The sequence below is a fragment of the Crocuta crocuta genome, unplaced genomic scaffold (genome assembly GCF_008692635.1).
Source record: "Crocuta crocuta isolate KB4526 unplaced genomic scaffold, BGI_CrCroc_1.0 scaffold24, whole genome shotgun sequence".
Lineage (NCBI taxonomy): Eukaryota > Metazoa > Chordata > Mammalia > Carnivora > Hyaenidae > Crocuta > Crocuta crocuta.
The window spans coordinates 5,269,732-5,281,093 of NW_027530974.1; the positions used below are offsets into that span (position 1 = coordinate 5,269,732).

General features: G+C 38.6%; 1 long non-coding RNA gene across 1 annotated transcript; it reads right to left on the reverse strand.

Moving 5' to 3' along the window:
- Positions 1 to 10,212: 10,212 nt before the first annotated feature.
- On the reverse strand, positions 10,213 to 11,138 carry LOC144236389 (uncharacterized). Its single transcript, XR_013336515.1, has 2 exons — positions 11,057 to 11,138; positions 10,213 to 10,741 (listed from the first exon to the last, which is right to left on the reverse strand). It is a non-coding gene; the product is annotated as an uncharacterized LOC144236389 (long non-coding RNA).
- Positions 11,139 to 11,362: the final 224 nt, after the last annotated feature.

Here is an 11,362-nt window from a genome sequence, read left to right on the forward strand (position 1 = left end):
TGTCCACCAGAGAGAAAACAGCTGTGGAGTATCTAGGACCAGCTATAATATGCTCTTGCCTAAAAGGCCCACATTAGGGGAGCTTCGGTAGCTCAGTCAGTTAAGTGCCTGACTTCAGCTCAGGTCATGACCTCATGGTTCATGATTTCAAGCCCCATGTCAGGCTCTGTGCTGACAGCTTGGAGCCTAAAGCCTGCTTCAGATTCTGGGTCTCCTCTTCACTCTACCCCTCCCCTGCTCATGCTCTGTCTCTCTCCCCAAAATAAATTAACATTAAAAAAAAATTTTAAAGTGGCCCACATCACATCCGCTCACAAGTCATTGGTCATAACAGGTTTTGTGGCCCCACTAAATGAGAAGAGGGCCAAAAAGTGCAATTGTATCCTCTACCTGTGAAGTAGAAAGCTAGAAATTTTAGGTAAATGGTATTAATGACTACAACAAAGGGGACTGTGAATTTGAAGCCTATGCCAACCCAGATCTCATAGGAGCAACCTAGGTATTGCTTTCACTTTAAGATCTGCTGGAATAAAGCTCCCAGCAGCCTCCGTGGTAGCAGCTGCTGCCATCATAATTTGGAGCCAACCTGCCAGCTCTGTTTCCTTAGCACAGGTAACATTTCCCTCCATGTAGCCTCATCTTCCAATGAAAGTTCACTTGACACCACATTCCTGAATAGACTCATCTCCCCTAAAGCAAAGACTCAAATGCTGCTGTTTATCTGTGTTCTAGGTGGCCTTGTGTCATCAAAGATACTTCAGTGTCTAGCTGCTCTGAGCATTAGATGTAGTTTAATGACATTAAGTGACTAACACTAAATCCCATTGCTTTGACCCTAGTGCCTTGAGGGTGTAGCTAAAGGAGAAAATGTAACGATTTTTAATTTTGAGGCATTGCCCAGTTTGGGCAGAAGAACCCTTCCTTGATAGGAGCCCTGAAGTCTGAGAAACTCACCCTCAAAGTGTCACTTTCATTGGGCAAGACTCTACCCAATCACTGGTGGCCACTGGGGAGGTGAGGATTTGGTCTGCTGTCCACACTTATATAACTCACCAAATCTAGCTTCTGTTCAGCACACAGCATTCACCAAGCCCACAGAGGCAAAATAGGGCCAGGCTGGATTAGACTCTTCTCTCTCAGAGTCCTGCCAGTTCTCTGAGACTCCTGGACCCATAAAGGGGAAGGGAGTTGAGGAAGGGCTAGGGAAATAGGGCATGCAGAAGGGGGTGACCTCTGCATTTCCTGCACCAGCATATGGCCCTCAAGCATGGCCATCTGGAGACCGACTGGAATATGTTGGTTGAACCTAAATTATGTAGTGGAGACTCCAAAAGATGGATGGCAGCTGATGTCATAGATATGAATGGGACTCTGCAGCAAAAGTGTGCCCAAGAACAAGGAGATACAGAACAGAAACTGAGTACCACCAGTTTAGAACAGAATATGGAAGGGGCGCCTGGGTGGCTTCATTGGTTAAGCGTCCGACTTTCGCTTAGGTCATGATCTCGCGGTTCGTGGGTTCGAGCCCCGCGTTGGGCTCTGTGCTGACTGCCAGCTCAGAGCCTGGAGCCTGTTTCAGTCTGTGACTCCCTCTCTCTCTGACCCTCCCCTGCTCATGCTGTCTCTCTCTCTCTCTCCTAGAAATAAATAAAACATAAAAAAAAAAGAACAGAATATGGAAGAAGAAGAGATGGAGCCAATGGAGACTGGGAAGTGCCCACAGAGAGAGAAGGAAACAGTCTAGTGAGATTCTTGGAAGCAAAAGGGAGGGAATGCATCAGAAAGGTGGACTTGGTCAATGTTCCTGAGAAACACCTAAGACAAAGACAGTGATTTAGCAACAGAGGTGGCACTGGCCAGTACAATTCCAGTGGCAGGATGGGGATGGGAACCACACAACTGGAAGATGAGAAAGGAAAGATGGAAATATAAAGCAATATCATATATATTACCTCCAAACATCATATATCCTTCAGTCAGGCATTATTTTCCCCTCTTTAAAAAGTAGAAAATGGAGAGTCTAAGATGCCCAGCTGGGAGGGAATAGAAGCTGAGATTTAAACCTGGACTTTCTATACACCACTGTGTCCCCAAGCCACCTTGTCACCTTTCATGTCCTTAACCCTGATTCATGCCCCAAGTAGGTATCAGAATGGGCTCTTCATACTTCTGACATAAAAACATACTAAGCAGGAGGAAGGAAGCGCTATGCATATGCTTGTCTGTTAGTTAGAGAAATGGAGTTCCATGAAAAACTGGAAAAAAAACATCAGCAGCTTCCATTTTCTCTTCATGGCAACATGTGTGTTTGTTTTCATGGGCCCTGTTCATGAGCTCCTACTGCACATCTCAGAATTCATTGGACTCAGATACCCCTTTGCTATGGTGCAAAGATGCTGAACTGCCAAGAGCATGTTACAGGCTGTGCCTCTTTGAAGAACCAGCTTGAACTGATTGTTCTTCAGCTTTTCACATAAATTACAGAACATGAGGCCCACAGCTTTGCCCAAAGTTGTCAACAGGTTTTAATTGTCTCTGCTTTTCCATACACACAGATGGCTTCGTTAAGCTGCTCTGAGCAGACCTCTGCCGTCTCCACCAAGAAAAATCAGACACAACAAATGGAAATCCATTTAAAAAGAAAAATTATAATAAAACTCCAAAGTAACTGTTGTTATTTTTCCCCCAGAAGGTAAATGTTATATAAAGGAAAATAGTAGAAATGACAGTGCAGAGATAGAGGCAAGGTAAGAAAAACCCCACCACGAAAGTATGGACGTTTGAAGGCAGGTGCACAAAGTACTAAAAAAAAAAAAGTAAATATTTGGAAAAGTCAGGAGATCCTCTTTATTAATGACATCTAGAATGGGACCCCTATTTAAAGTTTTTGTTTCTAACTTAATTCAGAAAATCTACAAAGGATTCAGCAATTCCACTCAAAACTCTCTCCTTCAGAAAAATGGGAAAAATATTTTAACTTCTGTTAGAAGTTCATATTGTAGCATTTTTTTATAGTAGCAAAAACTGGAGAGTAAATTAATTAAGTATAGTTTTTTAAAAATATTTTTATTTATTTCTAGGAGAGAGAGAGACAGCGTGAGCAGAGGAGGGTCAGAGAGAGAGGGAGTCACAGACTGAAACAGGCTCCAGGCTCTGAGCTGGCAGTCAACACAGAGCCCGACGCGGGGCTCGAACCCACGAACCGCGAGATCATGACCTAAGCGAAAGTCGGACGCTTAACCGACGAAGCCACCCAGGCGCCCCTAGTTAAGTATAGTTTTAACTACATGGCAAGACACCATACTTTTCTGAAGTCGATCATAATACTGTCTATGTTTACAGACATGAGATGACTGTGATTTATTAAGTGGGAAAAAGTAGATTACCCAAAAATAATTCGATCTCTATATACAATACCGGTTTACTTTCTTTGAAGCAATAAATGTAACCAATTTTTTGTGTATCTTCCAGAGATATTTTATGTTAGCTTATATACACACATACACATATACTATACATATACACATATGCACATATACATGCATGCACCTACATGTATATGCATACATCATGTTTACCCAAATAGCAACATACTCTATTCATTATTATGCATGTTTTTAAAAACTAACAATGTACTTCTCATATGCAATATATAAAGAACTGCCCCATTCCTTTTAATGGAAGCATAGTATTCCATACTATGGATACACCATATTTGTTGTCCATTAACAGGATTGTAATGTGTTTCCAATACATAGTGCTCTGATGGATAGCCTTACATATAAGTCATTTCACATGCGTGAGTACATCTGAGATAAATACATAGAAGGTCAAAGGATATCAGTATTTTATGTTTTTAAAGATATTGCTAAATTGCATAGAGACTGTATCAAATTACATTCCCACCAGCAACGTTATGAGGGAACCCAGTTTCTAGTTTCCAGCCAATGCAATATATATTACTATGTAATAGGTAACACAAAAAGCAATGTGTCATTGGAGTTTTAATTGCTAGTTTCCTTATTATACATAAAGCTGAACATCATTTTGTTTGGTTGTATTTCCTTTACTATGAATTCTTCTTTCATATCTTCTATCCATTTTCCTGTTGGGTTGTTGGTTTTTCTTACTGACTTAAATCTATCAGTCTTTTCTTTGATGACTTTATTCATTCTTAAGAATGGTTTCCTACTTAAAATTTTAAAATCTCATATTTTTCTAAGTCTTATAATCCCTTTTTTAACATCTAAATTTTAATCAATCTGTAGATTTCTGTATATTTAATATGTAAGATGGGAATCCATTTTTTTCAGATTATTTTTAAGGTGATCTGAAACCATTATTTCCATTGTCCTTATTTTCACCTACTATATTAAAATTCTACCTATTTTATTTACTAAATTCCTATATGTAGTTCAGTATGTTTCTGGACCTCTTATTGTGATTTCTTTTCTAGCTATTTTTCTAGCCATGTACCAATATCATATTGTTTTAATTTTTGCAGCTTTAGAATATGTTTTGATATCTCATAGAGAAAGTTCCTCCTGTCTCTGTTTTTTAATGTTCCTGACCATTCTGATTTATTTTTTTTTCACATTATGCTTACAATCAATTTATCTAGTTAAAAGAGTGTTGGAGTCGCATAACATTTATGGATTGAGAGAAACTTTATAACGTTGAGTTTTTCTACCCATGAAAAGACTATGGCATTTTCCAATAGAGTTCTTTATTGAGTCAAGTAAATGAAAATCAATCTTTATGTGCCAGGGATGTCAGAATCCTAATACAAAGTTTTATTCAGAACCTACAAGCCCATTTATTTGATTGACACAAAACCTTGCTTTGGTTTAGATGCTCTGTTTCTATTTTTGCAGAAAAAAGATACTCAATAACTTAAATAAGGCTCCTCTGAATGTCACATTTGCACAACAAGGGCAGAACCAAGACTAAATGAGTCACTCACATGTGGAATGCATCTATTTAATAATGCATTGACCTCCAAATGCTCTAAAATTAGTTAGGTGTTCTTGCCCAACCCAAAACACAACTTAGTTCCATTTCTTCATCCCAGATACTGCATGATGCATCACCCAAGAAGAAAACATCTAAAATTAGCTCCTTTGGAAGCACTTAATAAAATAAGCATTACCGAGTAACATTTAATAATTAGCTTTGAAAGACAAAATTTCTTTGACAACTGATAATCTTGGAAATGTTTATTATTGAATATTCTCATTATATAATTGTCGCATTATCCAACAATTTAATAGTGTAATTTATAATCAAGTGCCATCAACCCCCTAGACCAAGAAGGAGACCTCCTACTGAATATTTACTGATTTTTCCAAGGTCATTCTGAGAGTCCGTTAAGGAGCTGAGACTGAAGGAAGGAACCACTTCATGATCACAAGAGTAAACCAGTGTTGTTCCAATAAGATATTGTTTCTGAAACACAGTCTATAAGCTCGGGGCTTGTTTTTAAACAGCTCTTTGTCCGTAAACTGATTACTTACTTTATACATAATTCTAGGATGGCCCTGAAACAGCCAGCGGACCCGCAATAATTGTTCCGCCCTTACTACTAATCCACAATCTGATATAACAGGGGTAAAAGGATGGACATGGTTAGAGACAAATAGTCCTCTGTTCAGTCTGAAGTCTTCCCCTGAACCTCGTGAACTTGAACAAGTTATTTAAATAAGTGATTCAGATGATGCGGCCCATGGACACATGCACCAGAATCCCTTAGGTGTCTGCTTGAAACCTCATCCCTAATGTACTAAACTAGAAACTGTGGGACTGGTCAAGTCATCTTCATTGTTAAAAACCCTCCCAGGATATTCTTGTCCATGCAAATTGCCTCAATTTTGTTTGTTCATCTGTAAAATGGCACATGATCAACCTTCTTCATAGGGTGGTTTTGTGAGTTTCAAGTAATTATATATGCAAAGCACCTGACACATAGAAGTAGCTCAATAACATCAGTTCCCTTCCTTTCTTTTTCTCTTCTAGCAAATAATAAGGAAAAATGGAGATGAATATAGTATGCTATTTTAGAGGTTTTTGTTCTTTGCTAGGAATAGATGAAGCCACTATCCTCTTCTTAGAACTAAATAAATCTTAGTCATCTAAAACTCAAGCTCAAAAATTTTCATGAACAGCATTTAATTGATGTTATAGATCTGAACTTACCAGATGGCCACATAATTTTGAAATACCAGTAGACAGCAATCCTCCACAATGTATATTACAGCTATCAATCTATTGCCTCTTGGCTCTAAATTCATACTTCAATACCTGCTCTAGGAAAATGGATATGGGCCCCTTAAATAGTATTTCTCGGCAAGAAAGCGTGATATTAAGCTTTGTCAGTAGAGGGCATTGGAGAGACATTATAAGAAGAAAAGATTTAGCTTCCTGTTTCTGGTGTGCTTGCTTGCCACGTTCCTGAAATGTGCAAGGTTTCCCCAGGACCCAGCTCCTGTAGCATACATGGCTTTCCCAGTGCCCAGATCTTAAAACATGAACAGATTGTCCAGCACCAGATTCTTGTGGCAATTATAGCTTCTCCAATGTCTAGCTCCCACAGTACACAGAAACCAGCAGCTTCTCTCAGTATTCCCTTCAGGCTGAGATGCAGACTTTTACTTCTGGTCACAGTGGGTTAACAGAAACCTGATTTACCTATAAACCTTAAACAACTATCTGGGTAACAGATATCCCAGGACAGTGATCTCTGAGAGAAGGGAGGCAAATAAGGTGACTGTTCAGCTTGATACTTGGAGTTTGCAAGCCACAGTGCAGCAGGGAAGGGGAACTCAGGGAGGGCCCAGTGGTCTTCCTGAGTCGAGGACTCAGGTTGAATTATTGAGAGTTTCTAAACTTCTCAGAACAGGATACTAGAGGAAAGAGAAATGAACAGAAAACTTGGGACATCTTCAGAAAATTCATATTAGGTGGTTAACTCAAGTATTAAGGAATGCATCCATGGGAAGGAGCTACCATACTAGATATGAAACACTGAAAAGGAGCAGGTGGAACAATCTGAGACAGAAATTGTTTGCTAAAGAAAAATACTTCTGATACACAGAATATTGAGTCGAGTCCTCAGCAGGGAGTTGCCTCAGTAGTGTAGCAAAGTAGAAAGGCCCTTCTGTATCTGCTATCTTAGTCAGCTTAGCCTGCTACAGCAAAAGCCATAGAATCAGTGACTTAACCAACAGACATTTATTTCTCACAGTTCTGGAGGCTGGAAAATCCAAGACCAAGGTACCAACACTCAATTGCTGGTGAGAGTTCTCTTCTTGACTTGCTGATGGCTTCCTTCTCACTCTCCTCATGTGTGCAGAAACAGAGAGCACTCTGGTATTCCTTCTTCTTCTGAAAAGGACACTAATCCTACCAAAGGGTCCCCACCTGCATGACCTCATCTAAACCTACTTCCTACTCAAATCCCCCACCTCTAAGTACTATTTCATCAGTGGTTAAAGCTTCACTACATGAATCTGAAGGGGACACATTCAGTGTATAACATGCTCAACAAAACTTAAAAGCAAACCTCTTAAAAATTAAGCCGTTTGCAAGTAAATGAGCTCTACCCCAAAACAACAACAAAAGCACAGTAAAAGCTTTTTGCAAGCACAATTCATTCTAGAAACATGCTTATAATCCAAAACACTCATATATCAAAGCAAATTTCAAGATCTGTTGGCTCAATTGTGATCATGTGACATTCGGTCATGTACTACTCCTATTGCAAGATATTGCTCATTTACCAAGTTAAAATTTATCAGAAATGTTTGCTCATCTTGCAGAACATTAGCAAGGTAAGTTACTCATAATCCAAGGTTTTAAAAGAATAACTGCCCCTGCCCCACAAAAAAAAACAAGCACCAAAAAACAAAATTTAAAATGTTCAGCATCCAATACAAAGCATTAGGCTTTCAAAGAAGCAGGAGAATATCAATCATAATCAGAATAAAAAAAAACAATAAAAACAGACCCAGAAATGATGAAGATTATAGAATTAGTAGACAAGGACATTGAAGTAGCCACTATAAATGTATTCCAGGAGCACCTGGGTGGCTCAGTTGGTTAAGCATTGGACTCTTGCCTGACTCTTCCACTTAGGTAATGATCTTGTGGTTGTGAGATTGATCCCTGCTTCAGGTTCTGTGTGGAGCATGGAGCCTGGTTAATATTCTTTCTCTCCCTATGCCTATTCCCTGCTCACTTGTGTGTGGCCTCACTCTTAAAAAAATTATTCCATATGTTCAAGGAGGCAAAGAAAGCATGAGCATGATAAGGAGAAAAATTAAAGATATAAAAGATGCCCAAATTGATCTTCTAGTGATAAAAACCACACTAGATGGAAATAAGAGCAGATTACACATAGCAAAGAAATAATGGTGAACTTTAAGCTATAACAATAGAAATTATCAATAATGTACACAGGAAGAAAAAATACTGAAAGAATGATGATGATGATGATGATGATGATAAAGGCAACAGAGCTTCTGTGAAATATGGGACTATATCAACCAGTTTAATATATATGTAATTGAATCCCAGTAGTAGGTTGGGGAGGGGGGATTAATGGCCTAAAATTTTCCAAACTTGATAAGAACTAACTAAATCCCCACAGATCCAAAAAGCTCAATAAACCCCAAGCAGAAGAAACATGAAGGAAAACACACTAAAATACATCATAGTCAAATTGCTAAAAAACAAGGATAAAGATGCAAAGCCATTTCAATGGAGAAAGGATAGTCTTTTCAACACATGGTGCTAGAACAATAGGATACCCGCATGCAACAAAACAAACAAACACCTTCATCCCCACTTTGCACCCAGTGGGTCACAGGCCTAAATATTAAATTTAAACATAAAATTTCCAGAAGATAATATTTATGAGCTTAGGTGGTCAAAAATTTCTTAGATAAGATACCAAAAGTATAAATCATATGTTTTAAAACATATACTTTGTACTACATCAATGTTAAACCTTTGGTTTTCAAAATTCACTGTGAAGAATATTAAATTTTGACAAGCCACTAATATAGGATAAATATTTTCAAAACACATTGATAAAGTGCTTGTATCCAGGACACAGAAAGAATTCTCACAACTCAAAAATAAGAAAAGAAAACCTCAGTGAAAACAAAGAGAGATTTGGGCAAACATTTCACCAGAAAAATGTAAAATAAGCAACAAAGCACATGATAAGATGCAGTATTGTTAGTTAGGGACATGTAGATTAAAGCTCCAAAAAGTAAATAGGACATCAAAATAAAAGCAATTAAATGATAAAGGAATAAAAAATAAAATAAAAGCAATAAAAGAAAAAATAGATAACCTGGACATCATCAAAAGGGGAAACTTTGTGCCTCAAAGGAAATGCCTCAAAGTGAAAATAGTCCACATAATGGGAGCAAATTTTTTTTCAGATTATATATCTGATAAGGGGCTTATATCTATGTTATATAAGTGTATGTATGTAACAAATATATAAAACAAAACAAATTATATATATAAACATATATATTATGTGTATATAAAACAACTCAATAATCAACAGCGCAATTAAAGATAATGACACAATTTTAAAATGTGCCAAAGATCTAAATAGATGCTTCTCCAAAGAAGATATACAAATGACCAGTAAGCACATAAAAAGATGCTCAGCCTCATGAGCACATGAGGCACAAATGTACATCAAGGCACAATCAGGGGTGCCTGGGTGGTTCAGTTGGTTAAGTGTCTGACTCTTCATTTCGGCTCAGGTCATGATCTCACGGTTTGTGAGACAGAATGCTGATTAGAGCTCTACACTAACAACATGGAGCCTATTTGGGATTCTCTCTCTCCTTCTCTCTCTGCCCCTCTCCCAGTCATTCTCTCTCTCTCCCTCCCCATCTCTCTCTCTCTGCCAAAAATAAATAAACATAAAAAAAAACTCCACAATGAAATACCACTTGACACTAACTCAGAGGCAGAATAAAACTCATAGATATATAACAATCCGAAGGGTTGGTGAGAAACCCTCATAAACTGCTGATGGGAATGTAAGGTATCATAGCCACTTTGAAAAATACAGTACCCCAAACACCTTGGCAGTACCTCAAATGGTTAAATACAGAGTTACCATATGGTTGAGCAATTCCACTCCTAAGTATACACCCAACAGTTTAGTGACAAAAGGAAAACCATCTCTAATGTGAAGGTCATTGTATTTTGAGGAGAGAGTTAATACCTGGCTTCCATACAAGAAAATACAGTCCCAGGAGGCACATGGTGCCTCAGAAGAAATATGCTGCTTATAATTGTTGAGGCCCCAAAGTAGGATCCATATCAGTCAAGGATACAAGTTGACAGTGTCTTTGAAGATGGCCTTCTGGTTGGCCGTTTGGCTTTAAAGTGCTCAGCTCAGTTTGAATCATTGAGTCTAGTCTTTGATTAAGGAGAGACAGTATAATCTGTCTCATTTGCAGGCACCACTAATCAAGTGGCTTCCATCCACTCTAATCTTTGTGAATTGTGGTTCACAGGTGTTTTCTGTGAGAGCGTTAGGAGATGAATTCCTCCTCTGCTGTTTTCAAAAGACTTCTTGGTAACAGTAAAGGGAATGGCGATCCAATAGAGTTCTCTGGTGAGGGATGTCAGACCCAGTGGTCAGTTAAATTTAAGGTGCTTCCAATTATTTAGAAGAGCCACACCAGTGGGAAAGACTCTAAGGGTGATTCTGAAAGACAAGGGTCATTAATGTCCTTAATCTACTATATACCCTGGATCAAAGATATTCCCTCCCCAGGTGTCAAAATTGTTGTTCTCCCTCTACCATAATAAACTTGACATTTCCTATCCCAGTAGGTATAACTTCATCTTTTATACACTCATTCCCACTTGCACCCATTCCTTTCATCCAGAAGGGTCAGGTGCAAAAAGCATAAGGATGTTTCATAAAACTTATAAGGATCTATTATGTCCCCCACATGGACTCACTGTACAAGGACTCGGTAAGCAGTGTGCTTATGACCTAGGATTATGGCAATCTCACCAGAGAATCCAGGTGGCTGAACCAGAAATAAATTGAATTCCTAGATTTCTTCTGGCTTGGTGCACCAACCAGTCCAGCCTGGCGTTGCCGTTAGAGGAAAGAAAGAAGGATCATTTCTGGGAATAGTCAGAGTGCAATCCCAAATATCCCTGTAGACCTAATTAACTCTCATCCCTTTCATCCTGATCATTACTTGGGAAGCACCAAGAAATAACCCCTTTCTGAGGCAGCTGTATTATGAGGTATTTGGATCAAAAAGACTCCTGCACAAGTGACTTAGACTACTTGATTAGCACCTGGATTGGT